The sequence below is a fragment of the Canis lupus genome, chromosome 6, assembly GCF_048164855.1.
Source record: "Canis lupus baileyi chromosome 6, mCanLup2.hap1, whole genome shotgun sequence".
NCBI classification, from domain to species: Eukaryota; Metazoa; Chordata; class Mammalia; order Carnivora; family Canidae; genus Canis; species Canis lupus.
In genome coordinates, this window is record NC_132843.1 from 10289316 (window position 1) to 10301825 (window position 12510).

The 12510-nt window shown below is 35.8% G+C and overlaps 1 long non-coding RNA gene across 3 annotated transcripts in view; it reads right to left on the reverse strand.

The window, feature by feature from the left end:
• Positions 1 to 12510, reverse strand: part of LOC140634642 (uncharacterized) — a 149486-nt gene that overhangs the window by 22920 nt on the left and 114056 nt on the right. The window contains exons 3-4 of one of the 3 annotated variants that reach the window (XR_012032049.1): positions 6049 to 6161; positions 3342 to 3477 (exon numbers count right to left, since the gene is read on the reverse strand). The exons of 1 other annotated variant lie outside the window; for it this stretch is intronic. This is a non-coding gene — a long non-coding RNA (uncharacterized lncRNA). The remainder of the gene's footprint in view (positions 1 to 3341; positions 3478 to 6048; positions 6162 to 12510) is intronic. One more of the 3 variants, XR_012032047.1, reaches the window with a different exon arrangement.

Below are 12510 nucleotides of genomic sequence, written 5' to 3' on the forward strand. Positions count from 1 at the left end.
CAGGGGAATATTGAAAAAGAAAACCGGAGCTGGGGCATCAGAATGCCAGATTTCAGGTTGTACTACAAAGCTATGATCCTCTAGACAGTGTGGTACTGGCACAAAAACAGACACATAGATCAATGGAACAGAATAGAGAACCCAGAAGTGGGCCCTCAACTCTATGGTCAACTAATATTCGACAAAGCAGGAAAGACTATCCACTGGGAACAGGACAGTCTTTTCAATAAATGGTGCTGGGAAAATTGGACATCCACATGCAGAAGAATGAAACTAGACCATTCTCTCACACCAGACACAAAGATAAACTCAAAATGGATGAAAGATTTAAATGTGAGACAAAATCCATCAAAATCCTAGAGGAGAACACAGGCAACACCCTTTTTGAAGTTGGCCACAGCAACTTCTTGCAAGATACATCCATGAAGGCAAGGGAAACAAAAGTAAAAATGAATTCTTGGGACTTAATCAAGATAAAAAACTTCTCCACAGCAAAAGTCAACAAAACTAAAAGACAACCTACAGAATCAGAGAAGATATTTGCAAATGATGTATCAGATAAAGGGCTAGTATCCAAGATCTATAAAGAACTTATTAAACTCAACACCAAAGAAAGAAACAATCCAATCATGAAATGGGCAAAAGACATGAACAGAAATCTCACAGAGAAAGACATAGACATGGCCAAGAAGCACATGAGAAAATGCTCCCTATCACTTGCCATCAGGGAAATACAAATCAAAACCACAATGAGATACCACCTCTCACCAGTGAGAATGGGGAAAATTAACAAGACAGGAAGAAACAAATGTTGGAGAGGATGTTGAGAAAGGGGACCCTCTTGCACTGTTGGTGGGAATGTGAACTGGTACAGCTACTCTGGAAAACTGTGTGGAGGTTCCTCAAAGAGTTAGAAATAGACCTGCCCTACGACTGAGCAATTGCACTTCTGAGGACTTACCCCAAAGATACTGATGCAGTGAAATGCCGGGACACCTGCACCCCGATGTTTCTAGCAGCAATGTCCACAATAGCCAAACTGTGGAAGGAGCCTCGGTGTCCATCGAAAGATGATGGATAAAGAAGATGTGGTTTATGTACACAATGGAATATTACTCAGCCATAGAAACGACAAATACCCACCATTTGCTTCAACATAGATGGAACTTGAGGGTATTATGCTGAGTGAAGTAAGTCAATCAGAGAAGGACAAACATTATATGGTCTCATTCATTTGGGGAATATAAAACATAGTGAAAGGGAATAAAGGGGGAAAGGAGAGAAAATGAGTGGGAAATATCAGTGAGGGTGACAGAACCTGAGAGACTCCTAACTCTGGGAAATGAACAAGGGGTGGTGGAAAGGGAAGTGGGCAGAGGGATGGAGTGACTGGGTGACAGGCACTGAAGAAGGCACTTTATGGGATGAGCAGTGGGTGTTATTCTATATGTTGGCAAATTGAACTCCAATGAAAAAAAAAAGAGAAAAAAGAAGAAAAAAAAAAAAAAAAAGAAAAACCCTGAAGGAAGATAGAGGGAAAAAAAATCACCTTGCCTATAATGGGACAAAGATAATTACATTCAACTTCTCCTCAAAAACCATGTAAATAATAAAAGAGTGGAATGAAATATTTACAGTGTTTAGAGGAAAAAGTCCACCAACTTAGAAGTCTGTAAAATTATTCTTCATAAGTAAGAGAGAAATACTTTCTCAGACATACAAAAATTGAGAGAATTTGTTGCCAATAGATCTGCCTTGCAAAAAAATGTTAAAATTAATTATTTATGGAAACGGAAAATAATACAGATCAGAAACTCACATCTGAACAATGAAGAAGGAAGAGTAAAGATAAATAACGCATTTGTTCTTCTTGGGACACATGGGTGTCTTAGTCAGTTAACTTTCCAACTCTTGGTTTTGACTCAGATTGTGATCTCAGGGTTGTAAGATTGAACTCTATGTTGGACTTCATGCTCAGGGCAGAGTCTGCTTGAGATTCTCCAGCTCTGTCTCTCCCCTGCCACTTTAGTGCATGTGTGAGCATATACACTCTCTCTCAAATAAATAACTAAACTCTTTTTTAAAAAATCCTTCATTCTTCTTAATTTAACATAATAGTTTGTTCAAAATCATGATATCAGTAACGTATTCAATTATTATTTATACTAACATATCCATGTACACTGTAAATGGGTGAATCATACCAGGTATGAGTTGTGTCTTAATGAAGCTGTTATTTTAATGAGCCCTGTCATTGAAGAGTTCCTAATCCAATAGATAGAATGGCAGATGAATACATACTTTAGTGATAGTAGAAATATGAGTCAAGTCCCCTTGTTGCAGAGTGTGGGGAAGCCACACATTATCACATGCTCATGTATGTGTGTATTTACCCTCATAATTCTAGGGATTGAGTTTGTAACCTCAGCACCCCAGAAGCACCTCTACTATACTAAACTTATATATACTAAACTTACCCCAGATGAAAAGTATATATTTCAAACTGAAATAGAGATCAAAATAGTACTTTTCTTTATAAAAAGTTTAAAAAAATGAGCACAAAACTGTATCATAAGTTATTTTGCAAATGCATGCAGTGTAACTATACATGTTTTTACATGCTCTTAGTCAATGTAATTATATTAATTGATATAAGGGAATTTTATACATATATCTTGAAAAAATTGACATGTATCAGTATATTTTAGTTTTAAATATGTATCAGTATATTTGGCATTTTGTGGCTCAGATGGTTGAGCCTCTGACTCATGATTTCAGCTCAGGTCATGATCTCGGGGTCATGAGATCAAACCCATCATCAGCCTCCAGGCCAGGACACTGCTTAAGATTCTCTCTCTCCTCCTTTCCCTCTGTTCCTATCCCTCCCCCACCCCCTGCTCATGCTCTCTCTCTCTCTCTCAAAAAAAAAATATGTGTGTGATATATATATTTATGTATATAACATATAATAGTTTATTTATGTGTATATATATACACATTATGTATATGTATATATATATATACACACATATATATATTTGGTATTTTGATATATCTATAATACATATATATATGAATTAAGTGACTCAATATTTATATTATTTAAAGGGATATCAAATAATTTTATCATAGCATAAAATTAATAAACGTGATACAATCAATGTACACATGGAAAAAAATATAGAGATTGGGCCAGAAAATCTCTTCATGTGAAATTGACAAAGCAACATCAGAGAATAGTAAAGTTATAAGGAAAATTTAGTAGCATCTAGTCTGTCTCTTTCAGAAATAAAAATCCCATTTGCTGTATATTTGTTAATCACCCAGTTATGCTTTGATACCTTTAGTATGAGAGGCTCTCTCCTTTACCAGTCTGCCTGTCCCAACACTGGACAACTCTAATCTCTTGGAATATTTGTTCAGAATTTCTCTCTTTGCTGTGGCTCCAGTATGATGTAGGTTTGTCTTTGGGAGCATCTGAAAATAGGTTTATTCCACATTAAATCTTACATATTTATCATTCCTTAGTACCTTTTCAAGTGGTTTAACATACCTCACCTCATTTCATTCTACCTGAAAGGTTTGCAAAGTATGGTTATCTCAGTTTTGCAAAGAAACAGCAGAGGACTCTGTTATCAGTGTTCAGAAAGAAAAACAAAAGGGGCACCTGAGTGGCTCAGTGGTTGAGCATCTGACTTTCGCTTAGGCTGCGATATCCGTGTCCTGGGATCAAGTCCTGAATCAGGCTCTCTAGGGGGAACCTGCTTCTCCCTCTGCCTATGTTTCTACCTCTCTCTGTGTGTCTCTCATGAATAAATAAATAAAATATTTTTAAAAAGAAAGAAAAAGAGTAGAATCCCATTTAAGTGGGGAAATTGTATTTGTTTATTTATATGCTTGTTTGTTTTTCAAAATATTAGCTCTCAGAAACTTGGTCAACTCTATAACAGGTACAAAAGCAACCTGAAACAATGCCTGGAACCACAGCTTAGAGGGTTTCTGGCAATAACAGAGTCCACCTGCACCCCCAGAATCAATGCCTTCCACTCGGGCAGCTTGATTCTGACCTGACATATGTAGGTACATCCCAGAGGTGGAATATAAGTCATGTGCCTTCACCTTAGCAACCAGGGGAGCTAAGAAATGTGGGTTATGAGGAATTTTATATGGAGAAGGCAAGGTGACAATACACAAAACTAGTTTTGTCACTCATCATAAAAGCATGTCAAATGAGTTTTGTCTATTAACACCTTGAATAGGGGCAGCCCGGGTGGCTTAGCGGTTTAGCGCTGCCTTCAGCCCAGGGCCTGATCCTGGAGACCCAGGATTGAGTCCCAGGTCAGGCTGCCTGCATGGAGCCTGCTTCTCCCTCTGCCTGTGTCTCTGCCTCTCTCTCTCTCTGTGTCTGTCATGAATAAATAAATAAAATCTTAAAAAAAAAAAATCTTGAATAGCTGTCTTTCTTCATTCTATGGGGACATATCGGATCTTTCTTGGACAGTGATGTTGATTTGAATATGCTACCAAGGTTACTTGAGTTATATTCTCTAAGAATCACTAGTTTGGATACTTTAAATATATTTTAATTTTATTTTTCAATTATACCCTAATAAAGCTGAAAAAAAGATTATTATTAAGAGAAGCTGAATATAGGTTATATAGGAACTCTCTGTATTATCTTTACAAGTTTTCTGTAAATCTAAAATTACTCCTAAATTGAAGTTTATTAAAAATAGAAAACAAATGAATCACTACTTTGCTCAAGTGACTCAAACTTCTGTGGATTTGTCTTTCTTCCCCATACCTCTCTACCCTATCCTTAAGAATCTCATGAAATGTCAGGTCATCTTTGCCAGTTTTACTACCTCACTGTTAAAGTCTCCACTTCCACGTGTAGCATTTTACTTACAGTAGGTACTTGTCTCAGTATTTTTTATTCCTATTTATAACATTTTATTTTCTAGTTGCTAAGAATATTTTAATGAAGCAAGAAATAAGGTAAGGGGAAGGAATACAGAAATTTGACCACTTCAAAAAAATGTCTGATATTCTAGAAATGATTTCACCAATTGATTGATTGATTGATTCATTCATTCAAGAAACAGTAATGGCATACTGAGGGGAATAACCTCTCCTTGGGAAAACCAGTCCCTCCTCCTCCTCACAGGATAAAATTTTCGGTCACTCTACCTTCCTCTAGTCCTGAGAAAGAGGTGAGATGAGAGCCAGGTTGAGACTATCAGAATCATTTTGTGGGATTAATATGTGGACGACATGCCCTATGCTTATAGGTAGATGCAGAATAAAGCTGCCTGATGACAAGCAGAGCCCAGAGTTCCAGGGAAGACAGGAGCCTTGATGATATCCTCTGAGCCCTGGATCCTGCTGTAGATAAAGCCAATGCCAGCTTTTGGCTTTTCAGTTTAATGATCTGATAAATTCCGTTTTTGTTTAATCTAGTTTGTGTTCCACTTCTGTCTCTGCAACAGAAAAGGACACTGAAGGGACACTAAAAATAATCTATCCTCACTCTGTCTTTTAGGTGTATTTGTGAGTTTTTTTCTCTTTAATCTTCAAAAATATATTCTGGAAATGCAAAGAGGCTCTGCCAGGAGCTATTCTAGTCTCTGTCATACAGGGAGGCATTAGTAATAATGCGCAGTGCAATGGGGGAGGTTAATAACAGCATGTTTGAAGTATTAGAGGAATATCAAGTAAAAAGTGACCAAATGCCAAAACACAAAACCCACTCCATCTCCACCTTCCTCCCACTCAGTGCCTTTGGTCTGATACCTGTAATAGTGTCAGGGCCTTGATTAGTACCTTCGCCTACTCTCAGATCCTGCTCCCAAACAGCCTTCAATTTTCCTCTTGGCAGACTCTAGAGTCACTGATGAATTTATTTCTCTTTTTTCCCCTCTAGAATTCTTTAAATGTTGGTTTGTTTCTGCTTTCTGTTTTTTGTTGTTGTTGTTGTTGTTGTTTTTGGTAGAGTTTTTATGTTGTCTTTTGTAATATCTAGTCTTAAAAGTTAACCTATGAATTTACCTTAATTTCAGTGAAGGTTGGCTGGATGGTTTTTGACCTTCACTTTCAGGTACTTTTTTCTCTTCCACTTTGCATCTGGAGATGCCACTGGCTATTTAGCTCACCTTGGTATGCTCAGAGAAAGCAAGGAGGGTAGGAGTTAACCTTTCATGTAATGATTAGAAAATAGTTACTTGCTTTGGAACAAGTCTTAACTGCATTCGTCGGTTGGCTAATTAGCTCTAAGTCATATATTTTTGACCTTTTAGAAGATGGCAGTGTTTCATTCTGAGTCATCAGGCCGATTACTCTTTTGCTTAAATAAAAAAAAAAAAAGTTTCCTGTATTTTAATTAACTTAGCTATTTTGTTTACGGAGAATTTAACAACCTTTGGCTCTGACCTACAATTCTTGCCAATGGCTAAAATTTTTTAATGTTCAGTAGAAGCTGTGTTACAGGACTAGCACACAGGGTATTGGCATTGATGAATTGATCTTTTTCTTAATGACATTTTATCCTTCAAGCAACTAGCACAATTTCTGGCATAGAAAGAGCCAAATAAGTTTTTACATGAATGGATTCATTTTCTACATTTTGACAAGATTATATTGAGTGACTAATTTTCTATAAAGTATATAATGTTCTCTTAGGCTGAAAGAAATTATTTATGTTAGGTGTTCCTTTAAGTAAGAAGGGATGGAAAGACAAATATTTTCTACAGCCAATAGAACTATGCCACTTTGGGTATAATTCTCTTTTACGACAGATGTTTTCAAAGCTTTTTCTCCAATTCTTTCTGTAAAAAATGTCTCTATCTGCCTGATGCTGTACCTACCATTTTGCTGTGTTTCTGTTGGTTCCACATACAATAGCTGAAATATTATTCACAAATTGTTTCCTATAATCTTAACCAAAAAAGCTAGAGGTTATCCAGCTTAATTATTAAAATAACTATAAAGCATTATGTGAAGATGCCTTGTTATCTCAGAGAACAGAAAAATAAAGACATCAAAGAAAAAAGTGTGAATCAACTGATAAAGAATCTTCAGAGAATTCATCTTCTTCATGTTATTACGAGAGTCTGATTTATTCTCATGTCATGTTTTAATCTACATTGCTTAGGAATGAGACCTGAATCATAATAGGACATATTAAGCAATAAACCAGTAAAAGATTATCATGAATGTGAGAACCAAAAATGTATTTATAGACTCTGTCAAATAGTATCAGTTCAATAAAAATAATATTTAGTTTTTCTGAAAGTGATTGTATTTATTAAATTGGACTTAAATCTGCATTTTTCATTCATCTCCCTTCTCTTTTTAATTAAAAAAAAATTTTTTTTTTCATTTCCCTTCTCTTGAATAAAGTGCCACCTGTGTCAGGAAGTTCACAGTTGCAGCTGAATACGGAACTGTTTGTTTTATTATCATGCACCTCTCCTGGTTCAGATGCACAGTCCTGATGTAAAGACATTTCCTAGGGAGATTTTACAAGTAAGAACTTGGACGCTGGGAACAGAATGATGCATTTAAGTCTTAATTTAGCCTCTCAGGCAAGTTAATGTAATGTTACTAAAATCCAATTTTCTCATGTGAAATGTAAAAGTTATAACAAGTTAGAGGCTTTGAGAGGCAAATGAGAGAATATATTTAAAGTGCTTAGGATGGTATCTGACATATAAGTGGTAAGAATAATTATTATCAACATATTACATAGGTGAAATCTTACAGTCATGAGGCAGTAGTTTTGTCTATTTCCTGAGAATTTTTATTTTAAAAAAATGGAATTGTGTATTTCTAAGTGTAATAAATGACTTAAGACAATCACATTTTCCCAACGTTTTATTTTGAAAAATTTCAAACACATAGAAAGCTTCCAGTATAGTACAGTGAACACTATATATTTACCAAGATTCACCAACTGTTCACTTTTTACCACATTAGCTGTATCTGCCCTTTTCCATGTTTTAATATATATGTGCAATCTCCTAGAAACAAGGACCTTCTCCTACATACCTTCAGTATAAGAATCACCTTCAAGAAGCTTAACACTGATATGCTATTAGGTAGCATACTATTTATATTCATATTTTACCAATTGTCCTAATAATGTTGTTTTTAACTATTTTTATTTTGATTCAGAACATAATGATCAGGGATCACTATTTGCTTTTTGTTGTTCTGTTTTCTTAATATAGAAAATCCCCAGCATTTTTTCTCATCTTTCATGAACATTAATTTGAAGACTATAGATCATTTGTTTCACAGATTGTCCCTCAATTTGTACTTGTCTGATTATTTCCTCAGTCCTAGATTCAGGTTCAGCTTCTTGGCCAGTTACTACCATGCCTGGTGCTATGTCTGGGTGTCTCATAAAGGCAGTGCATGCTGTCTAATTTTTTTGTGATATTAAGGTTCATCTTTTGGATCATCTACCAGATTTCATCATTATACAGGTTCTGTGTTCCTTTTCAGAAACATAGTCTGTGAAGCAACACTTTGAGAATGGGTAGGTCCTCTTCTCCAGCAACTTTTCACCTAATAGTTTGACTATTAAAGTTGAGGTGTTAGCCTGAATCAGTTGTAAGAATAATGTAACAATGGTTACAATGGTTAATGTGGTGAGTTTTCTAATTATACCATTATTTCTGCAATTATTAGTTGGTATTCTTCCTAAGGAAGCTCTTTTTTAAAGATTTTATTTATTTTTATTTATGAGAGACACAGAGAGAGAGAGAGGCAGAGACATAGGCAGAGGGAGAATCAGGCTCCCCATAGGGAGCCTGATGCAGGACTCCATCGCAGGACCCTGGGATCATGACCTGAGCTGAAAGCAGATGCTCAACCACTGAGCCACCCAGGTACCCATATAAAGAAGCTCTTTCCTCCCATTTTAGAATCACGATGAGCTCATAGATTTTTAAAATTGTCATTAGATATATTAGAGCACATTTCATCTGTATAAGATAGATGTGCCAAATATTTTTTAGGTTCAGAAGATTAGAACTGTGCATTGTCCCTGCTGAGAACTATCCTGATTTAAAGACTGTAGCAAAAGATCTGGTATATTTTACATTCTTAAGGTTCGTAAATTGATGTAGTTTTTAAAGATAAATTTAAGCTTTGTTAGTAACATGTTAGGGTACTTGTAGTGCTGCAGACCTCTGTATTGATAGATTGATAGATGTTTGACTCAATTAGTTTTTAAAGATAAACCTCTATTCCCTATAATACCACCTAAGATATAAACTAATTCCTTTTATTTATAGCTATGTAAAGCACAAAGGCATGGCACTGACTAGTACTAGAGCACAGAGCTTTCCATTTGTTTATCCTAAACGTATAAAAAGATAAAAAGTGTTTATATACTGCAGGATTCTTCTTTGCAATACTTATTTGTTCTGGTCAGAAATAGGTAGGTTTTTGACCCAAAGGAAGAGATCTGTACCAAGTTTTTATTAGCTGAATTCTGTTTAGAATTGCTGCTGTAGAAAAATTCCCAGTTCTACTGATTTCCGCAGTCTAATGTTTTAGCATGAAACGTTATTGTTAAGTCAGTGATCTAACAAATCCCTGTCTCTTTGGAAATAAACTGTTTTTCCTGTCTCATTAATTTTAAGATGTTCTCTTAATTTAGCTTTTCTAAAATTTCACTACAATGTATTTAGTTAGGAAATTATTTTTTACTTATCCTTCTTTTTTAAAAAAAAAATATTTTATTTATCCATTCATGAGAGATACAGAGAGAGAAAGGCAGAGGGAAAAGCAGGTTCCATGCAGGGAGCCCGATGTGGGACTCGATTCCAGGTCTCCAGGATCACACCCTGGGCTGAAGGCGGCGCTAAACCGCTGGGCCACTGGGGCTGCCCTTTACTTATCATTCTATTTGAATATTGCTTCTCACTGATTCTCCATATTCTTTCTTCTGAATGCTTTTATTATGCGTGAGATCCTTTAAATTTATCCTCCTTATCCTTCACCCACTGCATTTGCCCACCTTTCACCTCTCTGGACAATATTTTGTGTAACTCTTTCCTATCTCCCTACTTACCATCTCTTTGTCTCTTCACCTGCATCTAATTGACTATATTTTCTTCATCTTAATTTCAATTTAGATCTTTTCAAATGTCTTTCTTTTTAGTACCTTGTTTTCTTAGTATTTTGCTTCCTTTGCCATAGAATTTCTGTTCTTTTTAATGTTTGTAATTATTTTTAAAATTATTTTTATATTCTTCCTTGAGCTTATTACATTCTTTCTTTAAATTCTTCGGTTATGTTTTCTAATCAAAGTGAGTGGTTTACTTAAGTGTTACATCACTTCAAAGTTGTGAGTTCATCTTTAGATAGGCTGGCTTCTTGTGGGAATCCACACTGGTCAGAGTTATGGGAGTATTATTTCAGAGCAGTTTGCTTTTGCTTTGTCTGTGGTCTTAGGTGTATCACTATCTAGGGACTTGTATTGTGTGTTAGTTTCTTGGCTTAGATTTTATTAAACCAGAATTTGTACCTTAAATGCTTATAAGGTCCAGGTGAGACTCAGGAGAAACTTTTTTCCATAAAAACATGAAAAGAAAACAATACCTTTCTTATCATCTCTCTCTGAGGTGGGTGATGTTTCCCTCTTATTGGGAGGATCATTACTTGAGGGTGTTTTCTTAATGTGGGTTCTCAATCTTTACACCTTGCCTTAGGCAGCCCAAGGTCTGTGATTTCTCCACACATGGCTACTCTCACCCAAATCCCTAAAATATGAAGGCTGAACTATACCCAGTCCCCTTCCCATCCCACTGAGCATCAACATTAACTGCTGTGATTTCTGTGTCCATTTTCATGTTCAGCATCTTGGTTATCTTTCTCAAGATTGTAGCTTTGTATATAACCGAATCTGTGTTATTTTTTACATAATTTCTAGGTATTTTAAGAAAGATGGCTTTTATGTTATCAAGTCAGACATAATGTTACAACTGGAAGTCTAGTCCCATAGTTTCTAAATAATCTTCTCTTTAAAATATACATTAAGGGAGCACCTGGGTGGCTCAGTGCTTGAACATCTGCCTTTGGCTCAGGTTGTGATCCCTGGGTCCCAGGATGGAGTCCTACATTGGGCTCCCAACGGGAGGCCTGCTTCTCCCTCCCTATGTTTCTGCCTCTCTCTCTCTCTCTCTGTGTCTCTCATGAATAAATAAATAAAATCTTTAAAAATATACACACACACATTAAGATTATTTATAGTGGCATGATTATGCCATGTAACCTTGTTCAGGACAAAGAAGTGGAAGTGGAATTCCACTGACTGAGGCTTCCTTCACTTTCCTAATTAAAAAAAGGGGGTGGTGGTGGTGGTGAACTGTTTCTTCCTTCCTGGAAGTTTAAGCAATGCCTGGAGGTGGAGCACCCACCTTGGAGCCAGGAAATGAATGTAACATATTAAGACGGTAAAGCAGGAAGAAGACAGAAGAGTCTGGTTCCTTGACCAGGTGCCCCAGATCTGAACCCCAACATAGGAATTCGATGTTGCATGATAAAAGTGAACTACTTTTCTAGTTAAAGGTGTTTTGTTTTTTTTTTTCAGACTCTGCTAACTGCAGTTGAATGCAATTCAGATTGATAATGTAAATGGTAGTTTCAAACAAATAAATTTGTAGATAAAAAGTATTCAGCTTTAAAGTTTTTGTATATAAATTGCAAAAGCAGAAACATGAGACTAGTTACTACATATAGCCACATTAACCATATTGCATGTTTAGGACTTGAAACGTCTCATGCTTCTGGCACTTGAACAAATACTCTTCGTAAATACTGTGCTTTCTCATGTCCTCATTCCTCTTCTCCTGCTGTGCTCTCAAACTGTCCTCCATAATTTCTGTTTATCATATTATTTACAATTATTGCTTCGTGATGTGCCTTCCTTACAAGAGAATGACTTCCTTTAACATACGAGATATGCCTTAATCATTTTGCATCCCGAGCACTTAAAACAGTATCTGGTATTGCTATAGTTTTCATTGAAGTATAGTTCATATATAAGATTAAACTAGTTTCAGGTGTACCACATAACGATTCAACCATTATATATATATTATGAAATGTTCACCATGATAAGTATAGTTACCTTCTGTCAACAAAGTTATTACAATATAATTGACTATATTCCCTATGCTGTACTCTTCATCCTCATGACTTATTTTACTGAAAATTTATACTTCTTAGTCCCCTTCACCTATTTCATCTAGCCCCTCCCTATCCCCTTTGGCCATTACCAGTTTCTCTCTGTATTTATGAGTCTGTTTCTGTTTGTTTATGTGTTTATATGTTTATTTTCTCGTTTTTTGTTTGTTTGTTTTTTAGATTCTAGATGTAAGGGAAATCATATGGTACTTGTCTTTCTTTCTTCTGACTTATTTTACTTAGCACGATAACTCCTAGATCCATCCATGTGGTCTCAAATGGCAGGATTTCATTCTTTTGTATAGGCTGAGT